The sequence below is a fragment of the Vombatus ursinus genome, unplaced genomic scaffold (assembly GCF_900497805.2).
Source record: "Vombatus ursinus unplaced genomic scaffold, bare-nosed wombat genome assembly UNPS02014884.1, whole genome shotgun sequence".
Taxonomy (NCBI): domain Eukaryota; kingdom Metazoa; phylum Chordata; class Mammalia; order Diprotodontia; family Vombatidae; genus Vombatus; species Vombatus ursinus.
In genome coordinates this window covers 5100683-5110002 of record NW_020954662.1, presented here as the reverse complement: position 1 = coordinate 5110002, position 9320 = coordinate 5100683, and the positions used below count along the sequence as shown (strand labels likewise).

The following is a 9320-nucleotide window of genomic DNA, read 5'->3' as shown; positions in this document are numbered from 1 at the left end:
GCGGGTGAGCAGCCTGGTAGGCAGAAGAGAGGGGAGCACCTGTGAGGGTGAGGAGCACCAAAGGTCAGGTCAGCTGTGGGTCAAGACTGACAAGCTTCCTCGGAAGTTACAGTCTCCCTTCAGTGTTATGCCAGGGCAGAGATAGGAAAGCAAAACAGAAAACTGTTTATATTTTTATTCCTTTATCACCAGGAGGAGCCTATCTACCATGATGACATCTCTGATATCCACCTCTGTCTTTAGATAGCTCTAGTAGCATGCCAGACAGTGACATATGATTAAAGTCTGGGATTCCAAGCCAAAAAAAAAAAGTTGCAATGGAATTATCTGAGTTTTTATTTATTGGAAAATAAACAGGTGGTATGAACTTGGGCAAGCTACCTCTCTGGGCCTCACCATACTGGATTCAACAAGCATATATCAAGTGCCTACTGTGTGCATGCCATTGGGCTAGAAACTAGGGAGATGAAGAAAAAAATGATCAAGCCTCCAGCAGCTTACATTCTACTAAGAGCCTTAAGATCGAGTTGTAACAGATGGTCTAGAACTGAATGGGACAAGACATTCCCCACCTCAACTTCAGTGTAGGTCTTGTCAACTTATTTATGTCATTTTCATTGCTCTGTCACAGGATTCCGGCTCTCAATTGTACAAACTATGTCTCCGGTTAAAGTTGGTGACATAATCATTGTTGTTACTGCTGTTGCTGTTGTTGTTATTGGAGACAGCCTGGTATGGCAAAAAAGAGTGTTGTGGCTTGGAGTCAGAAGATCTGGGTTCCAGTTTGGCCACATACTAGCTCTATAGCCATGGGCAAATTACTTTCTCTCTAATCTTTGGTTTCCTCATCCATAGAATGGGCGTAATAATAATTGTCCTACTTATTCAATAGGTTGTTGTGAGAAAAAACATTTTGCAAAGCATTAAAACCCTATACACGCTATCAGGGGTATGCTGGTAATAAATATTTAATGATCAGCTCTCCAGAGGGGAAAAGAGTACACGACACACATTTAAATTTAATCTTCATTGTTGTTCTTTTCTCCATCACTTTCTCAGGTCTAGTCAATCAATGAAACAAAAAAATCAAGCACCAATTTTTAGCATTTACTGATTTCCAAGTTGTGGCACAGAGGATAGAGCACTGGGCTTGGAATCAGGATGATTCTTCTTCCTGAGTTCAATTCTTGCCTCAGACACTTACTAGTTATATGATCCTAGTCAAGTCACTTACCCCTATTTACCTCAGTTTCCTCATCTGTAAAATGAGCTAGGAAAGGAAATGGAAAACCAGTATCTTTGCCATGAAAACCCCAAATGGAGTCATGAAGAGTCAGACACAACTGAAAAATGACTGAACAACAACAAAATTGTAAATGCTCACAATGAAAATTTAACAATCAGTTCATGAGCTGGTTGGATAATAATAATAATAGTCCTGGGGAGTTAGTCGCTAACTGCAGAGGGTCTGAAGTTTGGAAGCGTTTTCAGCAGCTTTTCGATGGGCCCCCAGCTATCAATATGCCACATAACGAATACATAGAATTACACCGAAAATGGTATGGCAACCACTTGGATTACCATGAGAAAAAGAGAAAGAAGGAAAACCGAGAGGCTCATGAACATTCAAAGAAAGCAAAGAAGATGATTGGTCTATAAAGGCCAAACTCTACCGTAAACAGGGTGATGCTGAGAAGATTCAGATGAAAAAGACAATCAAGATGCACGAAAAGAGAAATACCAAGCGAAAGAATGACGAAAAAACTCCCCAGGGAGCAGTGCCTGCATATCTGCTGGACAGAGAGGGACAATCCCGAGCCAAAGTTCTTTCCAACACGATTAAACAGAAACGAAAAGAGAAAGCTGGTGAATGCGAAGTGCCCTTGCCAAAAGTTCATGCCAAGGGAGAAACAGAAGTGTTAAAGGTTATTCAAACAGGAAAGAGAAAGAAGAAGGCTTAGAAGAGAATGGTTACTGAAGTCTGTTTCGTTGGGGATGGCTTTACACAAAAACCACCGAAATATGAAAGATTTATTAGGCCAATGGGTTTACATTTTAAGAAGACTCATGTAACTCATCCTGAACTTAAAGCCACTTTTTGCCTACCCATACTTGGTGTGAAGAAGCATCCCTCCTCCCCACTATATACAACTTTGGGTGTTATTACCAAAGGGACTGTCATTGAAGTGAATGTGAGTGAGCTGGGCCTTGTGACACAAGGAGGCAAAGTTATCTGGGGAAAATCTGCACAGGTTACTATCAATCCAGAAAGTGATGGATGCACAACTGCAGTCCTGCTTGTTTGATTGACAGATTGAATGAAGGCCTACATCTTTGATACTTATTAAAGATTCTACAATATATCAAGAAAACCACAACGGATACTATGTTGAACAGTCATAAAAGAAAATCAAAGATACAATTCTACATATTGGTTGTTTTGATTTGAGATTACTTGGAAAAGAGATGAGACACTTTTCTATTCTTTTGAGACTTTTTCCCATTTTGGAGTGGTAATAAAACAAGCTTGTAGGTTAAAAAAAAACAATAATAATAAATACAACAAACAATCTAGCACAATAAATGAACAAATAAATAGATAAGTAAGTAAATAGCTGTGTAACCTTAACCATGTGACTCTGGGCCTCAGTTTCTCTATCTGACAAAATCACAGTTATTATATTTATCAACAACTAGCATGTGTATAGTGCTTTTTAAGGTTTATGAAGCACTTTGTACCTTAATCTTAAATAATTATCTTAATCTTATACCTTAATCTTAAAATTAATCTAATCTTAAATAATAGAAATACAGTATTAATCGGTTGATTATTAAGAGATGAATGGCCTTACAGGAAAAAAGAAGCGTTAGTCCCACTGTGCCCTGGCCTGGTCTGACCCCATCTGCAGTCTTGTGTTTGGTTTTTAGTGACAAAGTTTGGGAAGGACGTTGGTAAGACGTGGAGCACCCAGAAGAGGAATCCAGGATGTCAAAGTCCATACCATAAAGGAGTTGGTTGAGGAAACTGAAGATGCTTAACCTTAAGCAGAGAGAAGACTTAGATTCTGAGGACTCTTAGGTTGTACTCTTTTGATCTTGATGAGTTTGGGGTGATTTGTCCCCTATTCAGAGCTTTTAAAATGAGCATTTTCTTATGGAAAGTCCTAGTTATGCTACTTTAACTCAGCCAAAGATTTGGTGTTTTTTTTTAATTAATATTAGGTCACTGGAAATGGCCTTTCAGTAAAATTCCAAGACTTGAGGATTTTTTTAAAAAGACAATGAAGGGGGGCAGCTAGGTAGCGCAGTGGATAGAGCACTGGCCCTGGATTCAGGAGGACCTGAGTTCAAATATGACCTCAGACACATAACGCTTACTAGCTGTGTGACCCTGGGCAAGTCACTTAACCCCATTGCCAACACCCCCCCACCAAAAAGACAATGAAGGCAGTTCCTTGGAAATAAAATAAAACCATGTTATAGTAATATGAGCTAACCTGGAAGACCAGTCTGAAATTAATATTTTCAAAGGAATTAAATCTGGTCATACAAATGCAGGAAGTAAATCCAAATAACTTAAATTGTTCTTTTATTGCTTAACATAAGGCCTATTTCAATGAATAATAAACTTATAGTTAGTATTTTTTGCATAAAATGTGGTGAAGTCCTTAAAAATAATTTTTCTCTCTGAAATTGTTTTGTATTTTCTGCTTAGTGCATTACCTTTTACAGCAAAGTGAACCTCAGCCCAGAGTAGGTTAAGTTTTCAACAATTCCTGAGTAGTAGTACCTCAGCTTTATCATAGTATTTTAGTAACCTTTGTTTCAAAACAGTGCTTCTATGTGCAGTTCCATTATTAAATTTACATACAAAATAATAGGTCTGGTTTTTTCCTAAGTGATTATTTTTTTCGGTTCCATATTAACTCCTAGATGACAAATGAAATGAACATGCAGAATTTAGGATATGGGTAAAACATCACAATAGCTTTTTTTTTCTATTAAGTAAGGAGAATTTATATTAGTTTTCTTTCTTCTCTTTATTTTCACTTTTTCTTTTATCTACCTAATATGGTCAAAAAGTCTAAACCATTTGTAGTCAGTAAGTTCAGACCACTTGGAGTCTATTAAAATGTAAAAATATTTTCAAAGGCTTGGTAGATCTTCCTTTTAACTGCCCAGTCAAATTCCAGCTTGGGTAAATGAATCCACTCTGTAAATTCCTATCTAGTTTCAGGCCTATGCTCCTGTGCTGACATTTGTCTACCATTCATTGTATTATCTATAAATAGCTGAAATTTTTTTCAAATTTGTGGTCAAATAACAAAAAACGAATCCCAAAATACTATGTTTTTACTTTATAAGTAATTAATTGATTTAGTTTTTAACATTCACTTCCATAAAATTTTGAGTTTTAAAGTTTCTCCCCCTACTTCTTTTCCCCTCTCCCCAAGACAGCATGCAATCTGATATAGGCGCTACTTATACATTCATATGAAATATACTTTCACATCAGTCATGATGTAAAGAAGAATCAGAACTAATGGGAGGAATCACAAGAAAGAAGAATCAAAACAAAACAACAAAAGAAAAGGAGACCAAATAGCGTGCTTCCATCTACGTTCAGACTCCGAAGTTCTTTCTCTGGATGTGGATAGCATTTTCCATCGTGAGTCTTTTGGAGTTGTCTTAGATCCTTGCATTGCTGAGAAGAGCTAAGTCTATCAAAGTCAGTCATTGCCCAATGTGGCTGTTACTATGCACAATGTTCTTCTGGTTCTGCTCACTTCACTCAGCATCAGTTTATGTAAGTCTTTTCAGGTTTTTAAACAACATATTGTGAGATTGTGGTTCTTAATCCACTCTGCTATCCGCTTCTGTTTTGTGGGAGAGTTCGTCTCATTCACATTCAGTTATCAAAATATTATTTTTAAATGACTTGTTTAGAACCATGAATTATGGTTCTGTAATACTGCTTTTCAAAATTATTTTTGTAGATCTACAAAAATATCGTTGCCTTCTTGCCACCAGCAATTAAAACTACCCCCTAACATGGAGGAAATAAACTGCCTAGCTTCTGGTGCGTGTCCTAAAGCCATCCCAGACCAGGTTATACATTAGGATTGCTTAGTCTTATTTTACCTTCCTGGGAGAGGCCATGTTCCAGCTTAACAGTTATTTTTTTCTATTATATTATGATTTTATTAAATTGAGTAGTGTTTGAAATAAATGGGCCAGGATTAAGGTGTGGGAATATGTTTGTTAAGCAAGACTTCATTCTAAGTCATTTTTGTAGTGGAATTTAACCTAAAACAAAAACAGTAAAAGCTGGTCGATTTGGAGCAAAGGGGATCAATGGCAAAAACAACATTGCTATTAGCCCCAGCCTTTGTGAAAGGTTACTATTACTGTCCACCTCCTACTCAAGATTTCTATTAATGCTCTCCATTAAAAACTAAGAAATGCCAAGGAGGAGGAGGAGGAGGAGGAGGAGGAGGAGGAGGAGGAGGAGATTTAGCAAGGACATGAGAGATGTCTTGAATTATCACATGGAAGAGTACTTAGCCTTGGGCTGCAGGGTCTTAGAGGGCAGAGCTACTGGGAACAATGAGTGGAAAGGCAGAGAAGCAAATTTAGGCACCACATGAGAAAACCCTTCCTTAGCAGGTGAGGTATCCACAAATGGACAGGCTCCTTTGGGAGGTAATGGGTTCCCCCTTCAATGGAAGTCTCCAACCAAAGGCTGGATGGCCACACTATAGAGTGGATTTCTGCTCTGCTAAAGGTTGGACTAGATGGCCAGGGGAATGCTCACCATGCTTTCCTCTGCTCATCTAAGACCTGCCATCCTTCAAGGCTCATTATTCCAGAAAGCCTTCTCTGACCATTCCACCCACAATGAGCTTGGATTCAAGCATATGCTAGAGCCAGCTTCCACCCAGCCCAATTATCCAATTTCAATGTGAGCATTTATACCTCAGAAATTAGCAAACTCCCCAAATCAGGGCTTGATTTGTTGTTTTGTGGGTTGTCTAGATTTGAGAATGTGGTGGAGAAAATGCTGATAATGCAAATTAAACTTAAAAGTATGTGGGGTTTTTTTTAAAGGAGAGCCAATTTTTTCTGAGGTAATCAGGGTTGAATGACTTGCCCAGGGTCACACAGCTAGTAAATGTCTGAGGCCAGATTTGAACTCATTTCCTTCTGACTTCAGGGCTGGGGTTCTATCCACCATGCCACCCAGTTGCCCCTTAGGAGAGATAATTATTAAACACTTACCAGTATACCCCTCTCTGGATTCCTATAGCATTGTTTTTAGAACCACACTGATTAGCGCTGAAGTGTTCTCTGATTGCTCCACGGGCAATAGTTCCCATATCTCTTGCTAAAATTGTAAATTCTGCTAAGGCAAGGGCTCTGTTTTCTACTGGTCACAGCAATACTCAGTACTGGTTGATTAATCTGTTAATGAGAAGCAGCTAGATGGTGCAGTGAATAGAGCACTGGATCTGGAGTCAGGATAGACCTAAGATCAAATCCTGCAACAAACATTTATTACTGGGCAACTCACATAACTTTTGTCAGTTTTAGTTTCCTCATCTGTAAAATGGAAATAAGAACAGCTTCTACCTCGCAGGGTTATTGTGAGGATCAAATGAGATAATATTTTACAAACCTTTAAGGCACAATATAAATGTTCTTGTTGTCCAATAGTGTCTGACTTTTCATGACCCTATATGGGGTTTTCTCGGCAAAGATACTGGAGGGGTTTGCCATTTCCTTCTCCAGTGGATTAAGGCAAAGAGAGGGTAAGTGACTTGCCCAGGGTCACACAGTTTGAATTCTGGTCTTTCTGATTCCAGGCCCAGTGGTCTATCCACTGAGCCCTGCAGGCTACCTCCATAGAAATGTTAGCTGTCATTGATTGATTGATAAATCACTTCATTTTGGAGAGCACCTTTATTCCAAGCATCTCTAGCAAGTTAATTCCTGTTCCTCTTTCATAATTACGACCTCTCAATGCAGAAATCATAGAATGGAGAATGTCAGAGTTGGATGGGACCTTAGAACAAAGAATATCAGAGATGGAAGGGAACTCCAAGCAGAGAAAGTCAGAACTGAGGGGGACCCTACAATACAGAATGCTAGAACATAGGATGTCAGAGAAGAAAAGATTCTTAAAGAGCATATAATCATTCTCTCCTCCCATTTTACACATGAGGAAACTGAGGTGCAAAGAAATGAAGAGATCCGGCCAAGACAATGTAGCAAAACCCAAGTTTCATGTCCTTGAAAAGAGAATACTTCACAGCTGGAGAAACTGAGGAACAGAAAGAGTATCCCTCCACCCCAGAACAATTGTAGAAAGGAGGATGGGGGTGGCTGGGAGTGGGGATGGCTTGCTTATTTCCCAGAAGTCAAGAGATGAACTTTGAGAAAAGGTGGGACAGGAGCTTCAGGAAATGAATGGTGAGTCCCCAGTGGCCCTGATATATCCTTATAAAGTGAAAAGGCTTCTCATGAGTCAGCTAGACTTGATCCCCATTCTTTCATTCAGGGTGCATTTTTTTTCCTCCCTCATCTACTTCTTAGAGAGCCTTTCACTGCTCCTGGGATGAAGTCATAGGCTAGTCAGCATGCTGCCTTGTGGTAACTTTCCTCTGAACTGTCGGCTCACAAATATGCCAGCCTTGGTCACAGCTGGCAGGCTTCTGGAGTGGAGAGGGCATTGGGCAAGCCACTGATGTGGGCTGCAGCTTCTCCATATTTGAAATGGGGACATGCCTGTCCTACTGACCTCACAGTCTGCTCTAAGAACCTAACAAAAACCTCACTGTGAAAGTGCTTTGAAAAAAAAATAAACTACTACACAAAGTAGTTCTTATAAGGCATTTGGGGTTGGTTTGATTTGGGGTGGGTTTTTTTTGGTATTTGATCTGTTTATACCTGGTATAGATGCTCCTCTCAGGTTGGGGGAGATAAAAGAGGAATAGGGATAAGGTTATCTCTCCATCCCCACCCCCAAACCCCAAAGAGAGAAAGACAGCTTTGAAAGTTCAATTTTGAATTTATTACATACACTTAAAAAGAAGGGCAAACTTCCTGTAATAGAAACCACAGTTTAGTACACAAGCCCTTTCTTCTATTCTACAACACATTCAGAAATGTTCATTTTATTGAGTGTCGAAGTTCAGAAGTTAAACAGTAAGTTTTTTTCTTTAAAGAGAAAAAAATGAATAAAATATAATAATTATCTCTTCATTAAAAATTAAAATTCCCCTCACTCATGCACTTGCCTGTAACTTAGTGTTAGGAAATGTCTTGGGACCCTGAAAGGATTTGTGACTTGTCCAGGTCATACAATCAACCCATGTCAGTGGGAGGACATGAAGCCTGGTCTTCCTGACTTTAAGGCCTACTCATTATCCATTGCACCGCTTTGCCTGCCAAGTGGTAGTAATATTAAAAAGAATGGGAGGAGCAGGAAGACTTTGTCAACCTTTTTCCATCCACAAGGTACGAGATTCAAAGCTAAATCCTCCATAACTAGCCTGTCATTTTATTTTTATTTTTTATTATTCTGAACCTGATAAACACCAACATGAACAAAGACCAGAAAAAGAAGAGTGTGTGTGGAACTTTGAGCCTATTCTATGCATCCATGTGTTGATCTCTCTGTCTACCTTTTTGTTTATCCTCCTATCTCCCTCTTACATTCCATCTAACCTCTTTCCATCTATCTACTATTTTATAACATAAAATAATATAATTAAATCAATATATAAGCTTTTTTAAAAATCCTTTTTTTACTTTTTAAAATATACATATTTTATTTTTGCCCAATTACATGTTAAAATAACTTTTTATCATTTGTTTTTTTTTAAATTTTGAATTCTTAATTCTATCCCTCCCTTGTCTCCCTCCCGTCCCCACTCCCTGAGATGGTAAGCAATCAGAAAATGGTTACACATGTGCAATCACACGATACATGAGTTCTAAAACTGTCCTACTTGCCTAGGACTTCCTCTGAACTCACCTGCCATTTTGACAAAAGCGATATGAGAATTCTCTCCCTGACTCCCTGGGAGAAGTCAGCCTGCTGCCCAGTTCCCGTGTTGGACTCCATCATGAAGTTAAACTCAAAAGACACCATGAATGTTTCTGTATTCCACTCAACAGTGCAATTCAATATTTACTAAGTACCTAAAATCAATTAATCATCAAGCATTTATTTTTAGCTTTTTTTCAACTAATGGGCATTTAAAAATTATCTATTTTTCATATTCTCTCAAGTCCCCCCTCCACTAGCCAAATTTTTT

The 9320-nt window shown here is 38.7% G+C and overlaps 1 pseudogene; it reads left to right on the top strand.

Annotated features, from left to right (window-relative positions):
- Positions 1–1521: 1521 nt before the first annotated feature.
- Positions 1522–2306, top strand: LOC114028541 (annotated as a pseudogene).
- The last annotated feature ends 7014 nt before the right edge of the window (positions 2307–9320 follow it).